Source organism: Eubalaena glacialis, chromosome X (assembly GCF_028564815.1).
Source record: "Eubalaena glacialis isolate mEubGla1 chromosome X, mEubGla1.1.hap2.+ XY, whole genome shotgun sequence".
Classification (NCBI taxonomy): domain Eukaryota; kingdom Metazoa; phylum Chordata; class Mammalia; order Artiodactyla; family Balaenidae; genus Eubalaena; species Eubalaena glacialis.
In genome coordinates this window covers 50603440-50621566 of record NC_083736.1, presented here as the reverse complement: position 1 = coordinate 50621566, position 18127 = coordinate 50603440, and positions in this window count along the sequence as shown.

Sequence of the window (18127 nt, the reverse complement as noted above, 5' to 3'; positions counted from 1 at the left end):
TGTATAATGCCCATATTTTTGCTTTGTTCTAGATGTTGTTTTAAACTCAACTTTGTCTAATATGAATATTGCTACCCAGATTTCTTTTCATTTCCAGTTGCATGAAATGTCTTTTTCCATCCCCTCACTTTCAGATTGTTTGTTGTCTTTAGCACTGAAGTGAATGTCTTATAAGCAGCATATAGATGGATCTTATTTTTGTACCCAGTCAGCCACCTTATGTCCTTTAATTGGAATATTTAGTCTATTGACTTTTAAAATGATTATTGATAGATATGTACTTATTGCCATTTTGTTACTTGTTTTCTGGTTGTTTTTGTAGTCCTTTGTTCTTTTCTTCTTCTAGTTTTCACCTTTGTGGTTTGATGATTTTCTTTAGTTGTATTCTTTTGTTCCTTCCTCCCTATGTATATATATTGTAGGTTTTTTGATTTGTGCTTACTATGAGTTTTATATATGTTGAACTATATCTATATCTACTTGCTTTAAATTGTTAGTCATTTAAGTTCAAACACATTCTAAAAATGTAAAATTTTTACTCCCTTTTCCCACATTTTGTGTTTTTGTGGTCATAGTTTACATCTTCATATTTATCCCTTCACTGTTCATTGTGGTTATAGTTGATTTTATAATTTTTGTCTTTTAGTCCTTGTACTAGCTTATTTAATTGGTCATTTCACAGCCTTTACTATGTATTTGGCTTTACTATTTAGATTTTTTCTTTCCTTTAAATTCTTACTTCTCGTTTTAGTTTTTCTTTTCCACTTAGAGAAGACCTTTTAACACTTCTTTTAAGTTCAGTTTAGTACTGTTGAACTCTTTTAGTTTTTGTTGTCTATATGTTCTTTATCTCTCCCTCAATTCTGAATGAAAATCTTGCTAGGTATAGTATCCTAGGTTGTAGGTTTTTCCCTTTCAGCACTATATCATGTCACTCCCTTCTGGCTTGCAAAATTTCTGCAGAAATGTCAGCTGATCGCCTTTAAGGGTTCCCTTGTGTGTGACTCTTTGTTTCCCTCTTGCTGCCTTTAGAATTATCTCTTTAACTTTTGCCACTTGAATTATAATATGTCTTGGATCGGGTCTCTTTGGATTCATCTTGTCTGGGACTCTCTGTGCTTTCTGTACTGCAATATCCATTTTCTTTTTCAGGTTTGAGAAGTTTTCAGTTATAATCTCATCAAATACATTTTAAAAATACTTTGTCTCTTCTTCTGGGACACATATAATGCAAATATTAGTATACTTGATGTTGTCTCAGAAGTACCCTCATCTGGGCTCATTTCTGTAAATTTGTTTTTCTTTTTGCTGATCAATATTCTGATTGGGTGACTTGCATTACTTTTTCTCCTGGTCACACTAATCTGTTCTTAATTCCTTCTAGTGTGTTTTTCATTTCAGTTGTATTCTTCAGCTCTGATTGATTCTTTTTTATATTTCTAATTTCTTGTTAAAATTCTCACTGTATTCATCTATCTTTATCTGGTAAATTATTTATCTGTTTCATTAGTTGTTTTTGTTCGTTTTTCTTGTTTTTCATTTGAAACAAATTCTTCTGTCTTCTCATTTTACTTAACTTTCTCTTTCTCTATGGAATTCGGTGAGACAGTTACCTATCCCACCCTTGTTCTGGAGTGCCCCTGTGCAATCTGTTTTCAGTGTCTTTGGTGGGACAGCTGGATCTTAAGTGAGCACAGTTCATGTCTTTTCCCAGGGTGTGCTGGTAGCCACCTTCGAGGGAGATGAGGCTGGAGGTAGAGTGGTTAGAGCCACAACCAGCGTTTTTCCTTTGCTCAGTGTCCATCACCACCCTATTGGGGATGGCATCAGGTTTCAAGGTGCTGGAGCAGAAACTGTGGGTCAGTTTTGACCTGCTTCCATTTCCTTTATGTGTGCACTTTCCCCCCTCCTGGCAATGGCACCTTTCTCCCATAGAGGAGCAGTGTTGAAGCAAGAGGTGCTGAAGTGGGTGCCTGGTACAAATCGCCACATGCTGGGATGGTTCTGTCACACCATTCAGGGTTCCAGACAGCTCCTGAGCCACAGTCTTCACAAGTATCAGCAATGTCTGCCCTCCCCTTGTTCAGATGCAGTGCAGGGTATGAGCCAACTTTGTCCCCCCAGTGTGCATACTCCTCAGTGCACACTCTCCCTAGTGGGGAGCTGCACTGGAGCTAGAGAGGCTGGGGCACATGCTGGGACAGTCCCAGGAAACCTTCCAGAGCCCTAGGCAGTTTCAATCCACTTACTTCACCTTGTTTTGGGGAGTAAGCAAGTGTGTGCATGCTCTTCATGAGCAGAGTCTAAATTTGTTACAGCCTTCCTGTAAACCCCACTGGTTTTCAAACTTCCTAAGGGGACCCATCTTCCAAATGTTGGACTACTCGGTTGGGGTGTCCAATATGTGGTTCAAATCCCCCACTCTCCAGGGCAGATCACTGAGCCTGTGATATCCCCCTCCTTTTCTTTGTCCCTTGCTAGGGGCATGGGTCCTGATCTGCCCTTATCTCTTCTTTTCCCTTCCTACTCAACTCAGTGTAGATCTTTTTAATAGCCTTATTTGTAGAAGAGTTGTTGTGCCAGTCTCCAGTTTGTTTTCAGTAAGCATTGCTTCGCATGTGGATGCACTTTTGATGTATTCTTGGGGGAATTTAGCTCAGTGTCTTCATATTCTGCCATCTTGATCTCCTCCCCCTAGATGGGTATTTTCAAAATCAATTCAGCCCCTGTGTGTCTTTTGATTGGATAATTTAGTCCAATTATATTTAAAGTTATTATCAATAAGGATGGACTTGCTATTGTCATATTGTTAATTGCTTTTTTTCTTTTGTAATTCTTTTGTTTCTTTCTCCTTCCCCTGCTCTCTTCCTTTTTGATTTCATGATTTTCTGTGGTATTTTAAGTGTTATGCTTAGATTCCTTTTTATTTATTTTCTGTGTATCTACTACTGGGTTTTGCTTTGTGGTTACCATGATGGTTACAGAAAACATCTTATATTTATAACGTATATTTTAAGCTGGTATCAACTTAACTTTGAATGCATACTAAAGCTCTAAATTATTATTTTCCTACATTTTTGAAGATAGAGGTAAATAATTTTTATCTCTAATATAAGAGTTTAAAAAGAGTATTTAAGGTAACCATAGCTAGAATAATTTTTAAACTGACACACAATATAAAAAGATGAAAATGGGGGGAAGTCAAAGTTTAGAGTTTAATATGAAATTAAATGTAGTTATAATCAGCTTAAAATAGACTGCTATAACTGTAAAGTGTTTTATATAAGCCTCAGGTTAACCACAAAAAGCCTTCTACTAGACACAGAAAAGATAAAGAGAAAGGAATTAAAGCATACTACCATTACCACAACAGCAAAATCCACAAATACACAGAGAGGAAGAAAGAAAAAATGAATCCGACAAGCAGCCAGAAAACAATGTTTGCATTATTAAGTCTTTATATATCAATTTTACTTTAAATGTAATTGGAGTAACTTCTCCAGAACATAATGGCAGTGTAAGACATTCCTCCTTTGGTTTCTCCTCGTTTGAACAATTAATTAGACAATCATACATGAACAAAAGTGTCTTTTATTTGGAGCTGTGCACCCAACAACCCACGCCAAAGAAACTTGGAGGACTTTTTCCCATCTGTGCTTCTGAAAATAGACAAACAGACTTAGTAAAGGCTGTGGATCCAAGGGAGTAAGTGAGACTACACTCCCACTCAATGTGGTCAGGGAAAAAACCTGGAACTGATCATATACACATGGGTGAGATAGAATTTGTGGAAGTCCAGCCTGCCTGACAGTAAATTCCAGCACATCATCAAATTGGGGGGCATAAGAGTTTGTGTGCAGTGGAGAGTGAGAAGCTCTGCTAAAAGCTGCTTCCCCCATAGTGACACTGTACTAGGCTGAGCTACAAGGCAGTGGTGACTGCTCCCTCAGAGGAGATGGTAAGCAGTGAGTGAAGTGCCCTGCTACAATGGTTTTGTGGGTCACAGCTGGAGAAACCCATTTCTCTCCAGGAGCACTCAGATTATTGAGGTGGGACCTCGATGACCAGAGAAGAGAAGAGGAAGGAAAAAGATAAGACTATCAAAGTTCATTAAAGAATGTGGTTTCTGCCAACTGCTTCAGGACTTCAGGAGGAAATTTGCCCACAAGCCTCTGGGAATGCCCAATTCAAATATATCCCCACTGGGTTGATGGATACCCCCAGTACCCCAAGTCCTAAACCCACACGTCCCACCACTCCATGGCCAGATCCTTGTGCATGATTCCCACTGTGGCAGCAAGAGCAGGCCTGGAAATGGGTAATTGGAGGCTCTCAGAAAAAGACTAACACCTGTGGGCAAGGGAGAAACAACAAACTGGAGCTATAGAGCAACCTTCTGGAAAACAAGAGAGTTTCCAGCAGCCGGCCTGGTAAATTATAAGAACAATAATAACAACAACAACAACAAACGTAAAAGCTTAAGAATGCTGCCATGAGGGAGCAGGAAGAGTGGGGCAGCTTTGCTCATTAAAAAACAGAGAAAACCCCAGATATAGCAGCGCCAATGATTAGTACCCCATCTGAAGGCAACCAATAAGTGTTTAAGAAGGTGTCTACTACTTCACATGAGAGAACAGCAATGCAAAAATACAAGAAGCATGAAGCATCAAGAAAATATGTTATCCCTCAAGTATCTCAATAATTCAAAAACTGGGCTCAAAGCTATGAAATACTGTGATTTGGCTGATAAAGTATTCAGAATAGCTGTTCTGGAGGAACTCAGTGAGCTACTAGGAAACACAGAAAGAAAGTTCAGTGACATCAGGGGGAAAATATGTGAACAAAATGAACTCTTTACCAAAGAGTAAGAAATCATAAAAAAACAAACAAACAGAAATTAGAGAGCTAAAGTACTCAATGAATGAGATGAGGAACACAATAAAGAGCCTCCATAGTAGAGTAAAGTAGATGGATGATAAAATAAGTAACCTATAGGATAAGAATTTTGAATTAATAAAGTTAGAAGTAACCACAAAAAAAGAATAAAAGAAAGCGAAGAAAGCCTGTGTGATCTATGGGTCTCAATCAAGAAGACAATATTAGAATAAGGAAAATTTTGGAAGAAAAAGTGGGGGAAATTGTAGAAAACGTATTTAAAAAAATAATAGCCAAAAATTTCCCAATCCTGGGGAAAGATTTAGACACCCAAGTTCACAAACCTAATATAACACCCTATTATCTCAATGCCAAAAGACCTTCTTCAAAGACACATTATAATGAAACTACCAAAAATCAAACATAAAGAATACTAAAGGCAGCAATAAGAAAACAACAAGAAAAAAAAGAGTATAACCTACAAAGGTATCCCCATTAGGCTACCAGCAGATTTCTAAGCAGAATCCTTAAAGGCCAGGAGAGAGTATAATGACATATTCAACATGGCCAAATATAAAAATTGCCAGCCAAGAATATTCTATCAGGCAAAGTTATTATTTAGCTATGAAAGAGAAATGACTTTCCCACATAAAACCTGAGGAAGTTTATCACCAATAGACCTGCTTTGCAAGAAATGTTAAAATGAGTTTTTCAAGCTAAAATGAAATGATGCTAGTCAGTGACATGAAACAAATAAAATTATAAAACACACTGGTAAAGGTGAAAAATCTCTAAATCTATAATAGTATGGTGTATGCACAACTTAAATATAGTATACATGTTAAAGGAAAGAGTATTAATATAACAATAGCTCTTACAATTTCTTAGTGGACAGCATAAAATGAGGCAAAATGTGAAATAAAAATTATAAAGGGGAAATAAAATGTGGGAATCTTCATAGGCAAGTGATGATGTATAAAGATGACTGTTTCTTCTATGAGACGTTTTATGTAAGCCACATGGTAAAAACAAAACTAAAATCTAGAGTACATTCCCTAAAGATAAAAATGGGGATGGTTCAACATATGCAAATCAATGTGTGATATACCACATTAATGGAATGAATGATTAAAAAATCACATTATAATCTCAATAGATGCCAAAAAAGCATTTGACAAGATATAACATTTTTTCATGATAAAAACCCTTACATTAGATAGAGAAGAAACATACCTAACATAATAAACGCTATATATAAAAAACCCATAGCTAACATTATACGCAATGGTGAAAAATGGAAAGGTTTTCCCCTAAGTCAGGAAAAAAAGAAAGATACTCTCACACTGTTATTGAATATAGTACTGGAAGTGCTATCTAGAGCAATTAGGCAAGACCAAGAATTAAAAGTCAAACAAATCAGAAAAAAATATAAACTTTTTATTATTTTCAGGTTGTATAATTTTATATATAGAAACCCCAAAGAACCAAACAGAGACTTTTGGAACTAATCAAAAAATTCAGTAAACTATAGGATGTAAAATCAACATACTGAAATCAATTGTATTTCTATACACTAACAACGAAACATCTGAAAAAGAAACAAAAAAACCTATCCCATTCACAATAGTATCAAAAACAATAAAATATATAGGAATAAATTTAACCAATGAAATGAAAGATATATACAATGAAAAGAACAGGACTTTGTTAAAAGAAATTGAAGGGGGAGAGACCATCAAGATGGCGGAAGAGTAAGATACGGAGATCAACTTCATCCCCACAAATACATCAGAAATACATCTACATGTGGAACAATTCCTACAGAACACCTACTGAACACTGCCAGAAGACCTCAGACCTTCCAAACGGCAAGAAGCTCCCCACATACATGGGTAAGGCAAAAGAAACAACAAAAAACAGAGACAAAAGTAAAAGGACGGGACCTGCACCAGTGGGAGGGAGCTGTGAAGGAGGAAAATTTCCACACACTAGGAAGCCCATTCACTGGCAGAGACAGGGAGTGGAGGGGGGGAAGCTTCGGGGCCACAGAGGAGAGCACAGCAACAGGGGTGCATAGGGCAAAGTGGAGAGATTCCCACACAGAGGATCAGTGCCAACCAGTGCTCACCAGCCTGAGAGGCTTCTCTGCTCATTCACCAGGGTGGGTGGGGGCTGGGAGCTGAGGCTCTGGCTTCAGAGTTCAGAACCCAAGGGAGAGGACTGGGGTTGGCTGCGTGAACACAGCCTGAAGGGGGCTAGTGCACCACAGCTAGCCGGGAAGGAGTCCGGGAAAAAGTCTGGAACTGCCGAAGAGGCAAGAGACTTTTTCTTGCCTCTTAGTTTCTCAGTGCGCGAGGAGAGGGGAATCAGAGCACCGCCTAAATGAACTCCAGAGACAGGCGCGAGCCTCGGCTATCAACGCGGACCACAGAGACGGGCATGAGACTCTAAGGCTGCAGCTGCAGCCAGCAAGAAGCCTGTGCACAAGCACAGGTCACTAGCCATACCTTCCCTCCGGGGAGAGTGTGCACCCCGCAACTGCCAGGGTCCCTTGATCCAGGGACAACTTACCCGGGAAAACACATGGCGTGCCTCAGGCTGTTGCAACATCACGCCGGCCTCTGCCACCGCAGGCTCGCCCCGCATTCCGTACACCTCCCTTCCCCCGACCTGAGTGAGCCAGAGCCCCCTAATCAGCTGCTCATTTAACCCCGCCCTGTCTGAGGGAAGAACAGACGCTCTCAGGCGACCTACAAGCAGAGGCAGGGCCAAATCAAAAGCTGAACAACAGGAGCTGTGGGAACAAAGAAGAGAAAGGGAAATCTCTCCCAGCAGCCTCAGGAGCAGCAGATTAAATCTCCACAGTGAAATTGATGTACCCTGGATCTGTAGAATACCTCAATAGACAACGAATCACCCCAAATTGAGGGGGTGGACTTTGAGAGCAACAATATATATATATTTTTTTCCTTTTCTCTTTTGGTGAGTGTGTATGTGTATGCTTCTGAGTGTGATTTTGTCTGTATAGCTTTGCTACTACCATTTTTCCTAGGGTTCTCTCTGTCCTTTTTTTTTTTTTGTATAGTTTTTAGCACTTGTAGTCATTGGTGGATTTGTTTCTTGGTTTGCTTGCTCTCTTCTTTCTTTCTTCCCTTTTTTTAATTTTTAAAAAATTTTAATAAGTATTTTTTATTTTAATAACTATTTTGTTTTATTTTATTATTATTCATTCTTTCTTTTTTCTCCCTTTTATTCTGAGCTGTGTGGATGGCAGAGTCTTGGTGCTTCAGATGGGTGTCAGGCCTGTGCCTCTGAGTTGGGAGAGCTAAGTTCAGGACTTTGGTCCACCAGAGACCTCCCAGCTCCACGTAATATCAAACAGCAAAAATCTCCCAGAGGAGCTTCAAGATGGCGGAAGAGTAAGAAGTGGAGATAACCTTCCTCCCCACAAATACATCAGAAATACATCTACACGTGGAACAACTCTTACAGAACAAGTACTGAATGCTGGCAGAGGACCTCCGACTTCCCAAAAGGCAAGAAACACCCCACGTAGCTAGGTAGGGCAAAAGAAAAAAGAAAAAACAGAAAAAAGTATAGGGACGGGACCTGCAGCAGTGGGAGGGAGCTGTGAAGAAGGAAAGGTTTCCACACACTAGGAAGCCCCTTCTCGGGTGGAGACTGTGGGTGGCGGAGGAGGGAAGTTTCAGATCCACGGAGGAGAACACAGCAACAGGGGTGCAGAGGGCAAAGTGGAGAGATTCCCACACAGAGGATCAGTGCAGACCAGCACTCACCAGCACAAGAGGCTTGTCTGCTCACCAGCCGGGATGGGTGGGGACTGGGAGCTGAGGCTCCGGCTTTGGTCAGATACCAGGGAGAGGACTGTGGTTGGCTGGGTGAACACAGCCTGAAGGGGGCTAGTGCACCATAGCTAGCTGGGAGGGAGTCCAGGAAAAGGTGTCGAACTGCCAAAGAGTCAAGAGACTTTTTTTTGCCTCTTTGTTTCCTGGTGCATGAGGAGAGGGGATTAAGACCACTGCTTAAAGGAGCTCAAGAGATGGGCTCATGCAGTGGCTATCAGTACAGACCCCAGAGACGGGCATGAGATGCTAAGGCTGCTGCTGCAGCTACCAAGAAGGCTGTTTGCAAGCACAGGTCACTATCAACACCTCCCCTCCCGGGAACATGTGCAGCCCCCTGCTGCCAGAGTCCGGTGATTCAGAGACAACTTCCCCAGGAGAACACACAGCTCGACTCAGGCTGGTGCAAGGTCAAGCTGACCTCTGCCGCCCGAAGGCTCGGCCTGCACACCATACCCCTCCCTCCACCCAGCCTGAGTGAGCCAGAGCCACCGAAGCAGCTGCTCTTTAACCCCATCCTGTCTGAGTGAAGAACAGATGCCCTCAGGCGACCCACACCGAGAGGCAGGGCCAAATCCAAAGCTGAATCCCAGGAGTTGTGCGAACAAAGAAAAGAAAGGGAAATCCCTCCCAGCAGCTTCAGGAGCAGCAGATTAAATCTCCACAATCAACTTGACGTACCCTGCATCTGTGGAATACCTCAATAGACAACAAATCATCCCAAATTGAGGAGTTGGACGTTGGGGGCAATGATATATATATATATATATTTTTTTTCCCTTTTTCTCTTTCTCTGAGTGTGTATGCGAATGCTTCTGTGTGTGATTTGTCTGTATACCTTTGCTTTTACCATTTGTCCTACGGTTCTGTCTGTCCTTTGTTTTTTTTTTCTTAGTATTGGTTTAGCACTCGTTATCATTGGTGGATTTGTTTTTTGGTTTGGTTATTCTCTTCTTTCTTTCTTTTTTATTTAAATTACTTAAAAAATTATATTTTAATAATTATTTTTTATTTTAATAACTTTTTTAATGTTTTTTCTCTCTGGCTTGCTTTCCTTTCCCCCCCCCTTTTATTCTGAGCCATGTGGATGACAGGCTCTTTGTGCTCCAGCCAGGCATCAGGCAGGTGCCTCTGAGGTGGGAGAGACAAGTTCAGGACATTGGACCACAAGCGACCTCCCAGCTCCACGTAATATCAAATGGCGAAAATCTCCCAGAGATCTCCATCTCAACACAAAGACCCAGATCCACTCAACGACGAGCAAGCTACAGTGCTGGATACCCTATGGCAAACAACTAGCAAGACAGGAATACAACCCCACCCATTAGCAGAGAGGCTGCCTAAAAACGTAACAAGGTCACAGACACACCAAAACACACCATCAGACATGCACCTGCCCACCAGAAAGACAAGATCCAGCCTCATCCACAAGAACACAGGCACTAGTCCCTTCCACCAAGAAGCCTACACAACCCACTGAACCAACTTTAGCCACTCGGGGCAGACATGACAAACAACGGGAAGTACGAACCTGTAGCCTGCGAAAAGGAGACCACAAACACAGTAAGTTAAGCAAAATGAGAAGACAAAGAAACACAGAGCAGATGAAAGATCAAGGTAAAAACACACCTGACCAAACAAATGAAGAGGAAGTAGGCAGACTACCTGAAAAAGATTTCAGAATAATGATAGTAAAGATGAACCAAAACCTTCGAATTAGAATGGAGAAAACACAAGAAACGTTTAACAAGGACATAGAAGAACTAAAGATGAAACAACGACCATAAACAACACAATAAATGAAATTAAAAATTCTCTAGAAGGGATCAATAGCAGAATAACTGAGGCAGAAGAATGGATAAGTGAGCTGGAAGAAAAAATAGTGGAAATAACTACCGCAGAGCAGAATAAAGTAAAAAGAATGAAAAGAATTGAGGACAGTCTCAGAGACCTCTGGGACAATATTAACCGCACCAAGATTCGAATTATAGAAGTCCAAGAAGAACAAGAGAAACAAAAAAGGGACTGAGAAAATATTTGAAAATATTATAGTTGAAAACTTCCCTAATATGGGAAAGGAAATAGTTAATCAAGTGCAGGAAGCACAGAGAGTCGCATACAGGATAAATCCAAGTAGAAACACACCAAGACACATATTAATCAAACTATAAAAAATTAAATAAAGAAAAAATATTAAAAGCAGAAAGGGAAAAACAACAAATAATATACAAGGGAATACCATAAGGTAAACAGCTGATCGTTCAGCAGAAACTCTGCGAGCCAGAAGGGAGTGGCAGGACATATCTAAAGTGATGAAGGAGAAAAACCTACAACCAAGATTACTCTACCTAGCAAGGATCTCATTCAGATTTGATGGAGAAATTAAAACCTTTACAGACAAGCAAAAGCTGAGAGAGTTCAGCACCACCAAACCAGCTTCACAACAAATGCTAAAGGAACTTCTCTAGGCAAGAAACACAAGAGAAGGAAAACACCTACAATAACAAACCCAAAACAATTAAGAAAATGGGAATAGGAACATACATATTGATAATTACCTTAAATGTAAATGGATTAAATGCTCCCACGAAAAGACACGGACTGGCTGAATGGATACAAAAACAAGACCTGTATATATGCTGTCTACAAGAGACCCACTTCAGACCTAGGGACACATACAGACTGAAAGTGAGAGGATGGAAAAAGATATTCCATGCAAATGGAAACCAAAAGAAAGCTGGAGTAGCAGCTCTCATATCAGACAAAATAGACTTTAAAATAAAGACTATTACAAGAGACAAAGAAGGACACTACATAATGATCAAGGCATCGATCCATGAAGATATAACAATTGTAAATATTTATGCACCCAACATAGGAGCACCTCAATACATAAGGCAAATACTTACAGCCATAAAAGGGGAAATCGACAGTAACACAATCATAGTAGGGGACTTTAACACCCCACTTTCACCAATGGACAGATCATCCAAAATTAAAATAAATAAGGAAACACAAGCTTTAAATGATACGTTAAACAAGATGGACTTAATTGATAATCATAGGACATTCCAAACAAAAACAACAGAATACACTTTCTTCTCAAGTGCTCATGGAACATTCTCCAGGATAGATCATATCTTGGGTCACAAATCAGGCTTTGGGAAACTTAAGAAAATTGAAATCATATCAAGTATCTTTTCTGACCACAATGCTATGAGACTAGATATCAGTTACAGGTAAAAATCTCCAAAAAATACAAACACATGGAGGCTAAACAATACACTACTTAATGACCAAGAGATCACTGAAGAAATCAAAGAGGAAAACAAAAAAATACCTAGAAAAAAAGGACAATGAAAACAGAACGGCCCAAGAGCTAAGGGATGCAACAAAAGCAGTTCTAAGAGGGAAGTTTATAGCAATACAATCCTACCTTAAGAAACATCTCAAATAAACAACCTAATCTTACACTTAAAGCAATTAGAGAAAGAAGAACGAAAAACCATCAAAGTTAACATAAGGAAAGAAATCATAAAGATCAGATCAAAAAGAAATGAAAAAGAAATGAAGGAAACAATAGCAAAGGTCAATAAAACTAAAAGCTGGTTCTTCGAGAAGATAAACAAAATTGATAAACCATTAGCCAGAGCCATCAAGGAAATAATGGAGAAGACTCACATGAATAGAATTAGAAATGAAAAAGGGGAAGTAATAAATGACACTGCAGAAATACAAAGGATCATGAGAGATTACTACAAGCAACTATATGCCAGTAAAATGGACAACCTGGAAGAAATGGATAAATTCTTAGAAAGGCACAACTTTCCGAGCCTGAACCAGGAAGAAATAGAAAATATGAACAGACCAATCACAAGCACTGAAATTGAAATTGTGATTAAAAATCTTCCTACAAACAAAAGCCTAGGACCAGATGGCTTCACAGGTGAATTCTATCAAACAGTTAGAGAAGAGCTAAAACCTATCCTTCCCAAACTCTTCCAAAATAATTGCAGAGGGAGGTACAGTCCCAAACTCATTTTTCGAGGCCACAGTCACCCTGATACCAAAACCAGACAATGATGTCACAAAGAAAGAAAACTACAGACCAATATCACTGATGAACATAGATACAAAAAATCCTCAACCAAATATTAGGAAAGAGATTCCAAGAGCACATTAAAAGAATTGTACACCATGATCGAGTGGGGTTTATCTCAGGAATGCAAGGATTCTTCAATATATGCAAATAAATCAACGTGACACACTATATTAACAAATTGAAGAATAAAAACCAGATGATCATCTCAATAGATGCTGAGAAAGCATTCGAGAAATTTCAACACTAACTTATGATAAAAACCCTCCAGAAAGTAAGCATAGAGGGAACTTACCTCAACATAATATAGGCCATATATGACAAACACACAACCAACATCATCCACAATGGTGAAAATCTGCAACCGTTTCCATTAAGATCAGAAACAAGACAAGGTTGCCCACTCTCACCACTATTATTCAACATAGTTTTGAAAGTTTTAGCGACAGCAATCAGAGAAGAAAAAGAAATAAAACGAATCCAAATCGGAAAAGAAGAAGTAAAGCTGTCACTGTTTGCAGATGACATGATACTATACATAGAGAATCGTAAAGACCCTACCAGAAAACTACTGGAGTTAATCAATGAGTTCAGTAAAGTAGCAGGATACAAAATTAATGCAGAGAAATATCTTGTAGTACTATACTCTAATGATGAAAAAATCTAAAAAAGAAATTAAGGAAACAATCCCATTTATCATCACAACAAAAGAATAAAATACTTAGGAATAAACATACTTAAGGAGAAGAAAGATCTGTATGCAGAAAATTATAAGACAGTGATGAAAGAAAATAAAGATGATACAAAGAGATGGAGAGATATTTCATGTTCTTGGATTGCAAGAATCAACATTGTGAAAATGACTATACTACCCAAAGCAATCTACAGATTCAATGCAATTCCTGTCAAACTACCAATGGCATTTTTCACAGAACTAGAACAAAAAATTTCACAATTGGTATGGAAACACAAAAGACCCTGAGTAGCCAAAGCATTCCTGAGAAAGAAAAACGGAGCTGAAGGAATCAGGCTCCCTGACTTCAGACTATAATACAAAGCTACAGTAATCAAGACAGTATGGTACTGGCACAAAAATGGAAATATAGATCAATGGAACAGGATAGAAAGCACAGAGATAAACCCACGCACATATGGTCACCTTATCTTTTATAAAGGAGGCAAGAATATACAGTGGAGAAAAGACTGCCTCTTCAATAAGTAGTGCTGGGAAAACTGGACAGCTACATGTAAAAGAATGAAATTATAACACTCCCTAACACCATAAAAAACATAAACACAAAATGGATTAAAAACCTAAATGTAAGGCCAGACACTATTAAACTCTTAGAGGAAAACATAGGCAGAACACTCTATGACATAAATCACAACAAGATCCTTTTTGACCCACATCCTAGAGAAATGGAAAGAAAAACAAAAATAAACAAATGGGACCTAATGAAACTTAAAAGCTTTTTCACAGCAAAGGAAACCATAAACAAGATGAAAAGACAACCCTCAGAATGGGAGAAAATATTTGCAAATGAAGCAACTGACAAAGGATTAATCTCCAAAATTTACAAGCAGCTCATGCAGCTCAATATCGAAAAAACAAACAACCAAATCCCAAAGTGGGCAGAAGTCTTAATAGACATTTCTCCAACGAAGATATACAGATTGCCAACAGACACATGAAAGCATGCTCAACATCATTAATCATTAGAGAAATGCAAATCAAACCTACAATGCAATATGATCCCACACCAGTCATAATGGCCATAATCAAAAAATCTACAAACAATAAATGCTGGAGAAGATGTGGAGAAAAGCGAACCCTCTTGCACTGTTGGTGGGAATGTAAATTGATACAGCCACTATGGAGAACAGTATGGAAGTTCCTTAAAAAACAAAAAATAGAACTACCATACGACCCAGGAATCCCACTACTGGGCATATACCCTGAGAAAACCATAATTCAAAAAGAGTCATGTACCAAAATGTTCACTGCAGCTCTATTTACAATAATCAGGACATGGAAACAACTTAAGTGTCCATCAACAGATGAATGGATAAAGGAGTTGTGGCACATATATACAATGGAATATTACTCAGCCATAAAAAGGAACAAAACTGAGTTATTTGTAGTGAGGTTGATGTACCTAGAGAGTGTCATACAGAGTGAAGTAAGTCAGAAAGAGAAAAACAAATACCGTATGCTAACACATATATATGGATTCTGGAAAAAAAAAAAGAAAATGGTCAGAAGAGCCTAGGGGCAAGATGGGAATAAAGATGCAGACCGACTAGAGAATGGACTTGAGAATACGGGGAGGGGGAAGAGTAAGCTGGGACAAGTGAGAGAGTGGCATGGACATATATACACTACCAAACGTAAAATAGAAAGCTAGTGTGAAGTAGCCGCATACCACAGGGAGATCAGCTCGGTGCTTTCTGACAACCTAGAGGGGTGGGATAGGGAGGGTGGGAGGGAGGGAGATGCAAGAGGGAAGGTATATGGGGACATATGTATATGTATAACTGATTCACTTTGTTATAAAGCAGAAACCGACACACAATTGTAAAGCAATTGTACTCTAATAGAGATGTTAAAAAAAATAAAATAAGTAAACTACAAGTAGATATTGTACAACATGAGGAATATGGCCAACATTTTATAATAATGATAAATGGAGTATAACATTTAAAAATTGTGAATCACTGTTGTATACCTAGAACATATAATGTTGTACATCAACTATACTTCAATACAAAAGAGAAAAAGAAAAAAAAATCTACAAACAGTAAATGCTGGAGAGGGTGTGGAGAAAAGGAAACCTTTTGCACTGTTGCTGGGAATGTAAATTGATACAGCCACTATGGAGAACATTATAGATGATCCTTAAAAAACTAAAATTAGAACTACCATATGACCCAGCAATCCCACTACTGGGCATATACCCTGAGAAAACCATAATTCAAAAACAGTCATGTACCCCAATGTTCATTGCAACTCAATTTACAATAGCCAGGAATTGGAAGCAACTTAAATGTTCATCGACAGATGAATGGATAAAGAAGATGTGGCACATATATACAATGGAATATTACTCAGCCATATAAAGAAATGAAATTGAGTTATTTGTAGTGAGGTGGATGGACCTAGAGTCTGTCATACAGAGTGCAGTAAGTTAGAAAGAGAAAACCAAATACCATTTTCTAATACATATATATGGAATCTAATAGAGAAAAAAAAAAGGTCATGAAGAACCTAGGGGCAAGACGGGAATAAAGATGCAGATCTACTAGAGAACGGACTTGAGGACACAGGGAGGGGAAGGGTAAGCTGGAAAAAAGTGAGAGAGGGGTAGTGTATATATGGACATATATACACTACCAAATGTAAAATAGATAGCTAGTGGGAAGCAGTCGCAAAGCACAGGGAGATCAGCTCGTTACTCTTTGACCAGCTAGAATAGTGGGATAGGGAGGGTGCGAGAGAGGGAGATGCAAGAGGGAAGAGATATGGGGATATATGTATATGTATAACTCATTCACTTTGTTATAAAGCAGAAACTAACACACCATTGTAAGGCAATTATACTCCAGTAAAAATGTTAAAAAAAATATCTCCCAGACATCTCCATCTCAACCACAAGACCCAGCTCCATTCAATAACGAGCAAGCTACAGTGGTTGACACCCAACACCAAACAATGAGCAAAACAGGAAACAACAACAGACACTAGCAGAAAGGCTGCCTTATATCATAATAATAATGTCACAGACGCCCAAAACACACCACCGGATGCAGACTTGCCCAACAGAAAGAAAGGATCATGGCTCGTCCACCAAAACACAGGCACTAATCCCCTACGTCAGGAAGCCTACACAACACTATTCACTAACCTTAGCCACAGGGGGCAGAGCCAAAAACCACAAGAACTACAAACCTGCAGCCTGCGAAAAGGAGACCCCTAACACAGTAAGTTAAACAAAATGAGAAGACAGAGAAACACACAGCAGATGAAAGAGCAAGGTAAAAACCCACCAGACCAAAATAATGAAGAGGAAATAGGTAGTCTACCTGAGAAATAAATCAGAATAATGATAGTAAAGATGATCCAAAATCTTGGAAATAGAATGGAGAAAATAAAAGAAACGTTTAAAAAGGACCTAGAAGAACTAAAGTGTAAACAAACAATGATGAACAACACAATAAATGAAATTAAAAATTCTCTGGAAGGAATCAATAGCAGAATAACTGAGGTAGAAGAACGGATAAGTGACCTGAAAGATAAGAGTGGAAATAACTATGGAAGAGCAGAAAAAAAGGCAAAAGAATGAAAAGAATTGAGGACAGTGTCAGAGATGTCTGGGACAACATTAAACGCACCAACATTCGAAATATAGGGGTCCCAGAAGAAAGAGAGAAAAAGAAAGGGGCTGAGAAAATATTTGCAGAGATTACAGTTGAAAACTTCCTTGGTAAAGGAAAGGAAATAGTTAATCATGTCCAGGAAGCACAGATTCCCATATAGCATAAATCCAAGGAGAAACACACTAAGACACATATTAAACAAACATTCAAAAATTAAATACAAATAAAAAATATCAAAAGCAACAAGGGAAAAACAACAAATAACACAGAAGGGAATTCCCATAAGGTTAACAGCTGATCATTCAGCAAAAACTCTGCAAGCCAGAAGGGAGTGGCAGGACATACTTAAAGTGATGAAAGGGAAAAAACTACAACCAAGATTACTCTACCCAGCAAGAATCTCTTTCAGATTTGATGGAGAAATTAAAATCTTTACAGACAAGCAAAAGCTGAGAGAGTTCAGCACCACCAAACCAGCTTTACAACAAATGCTAAAGGAACTTATATAAGCAGGAAACACAAGAGCAAGAAAAGACCAACAATAACAAACCCAAAACAATTAAGAAAATGGTAATAGGAACATACATATCAATAATTACCTTAAATGTAAATGGATTAAATGCTCTCACGAAAAGACACAGACTGACTGAATGGATATTAAAACAAGACCCATATATATGCTGTCTACAAGAGACCCACTTCTGACGTAGGGACACATACAGACTTAAAATGAGGGGATGGAAAAAGACAGTCCATGCAAATGGAAATCAAAAGAAAGCTGGAGTGGCAATTCTCATATCAGAAAAAATAGTATTTAGAATAAAGTCTATTACAAGAGACAAAGAAGTATACTACATAATGATCAAGGGATCAATCCAAGAAGAAGATATACCAATTGTAAATATTTATGCACCCA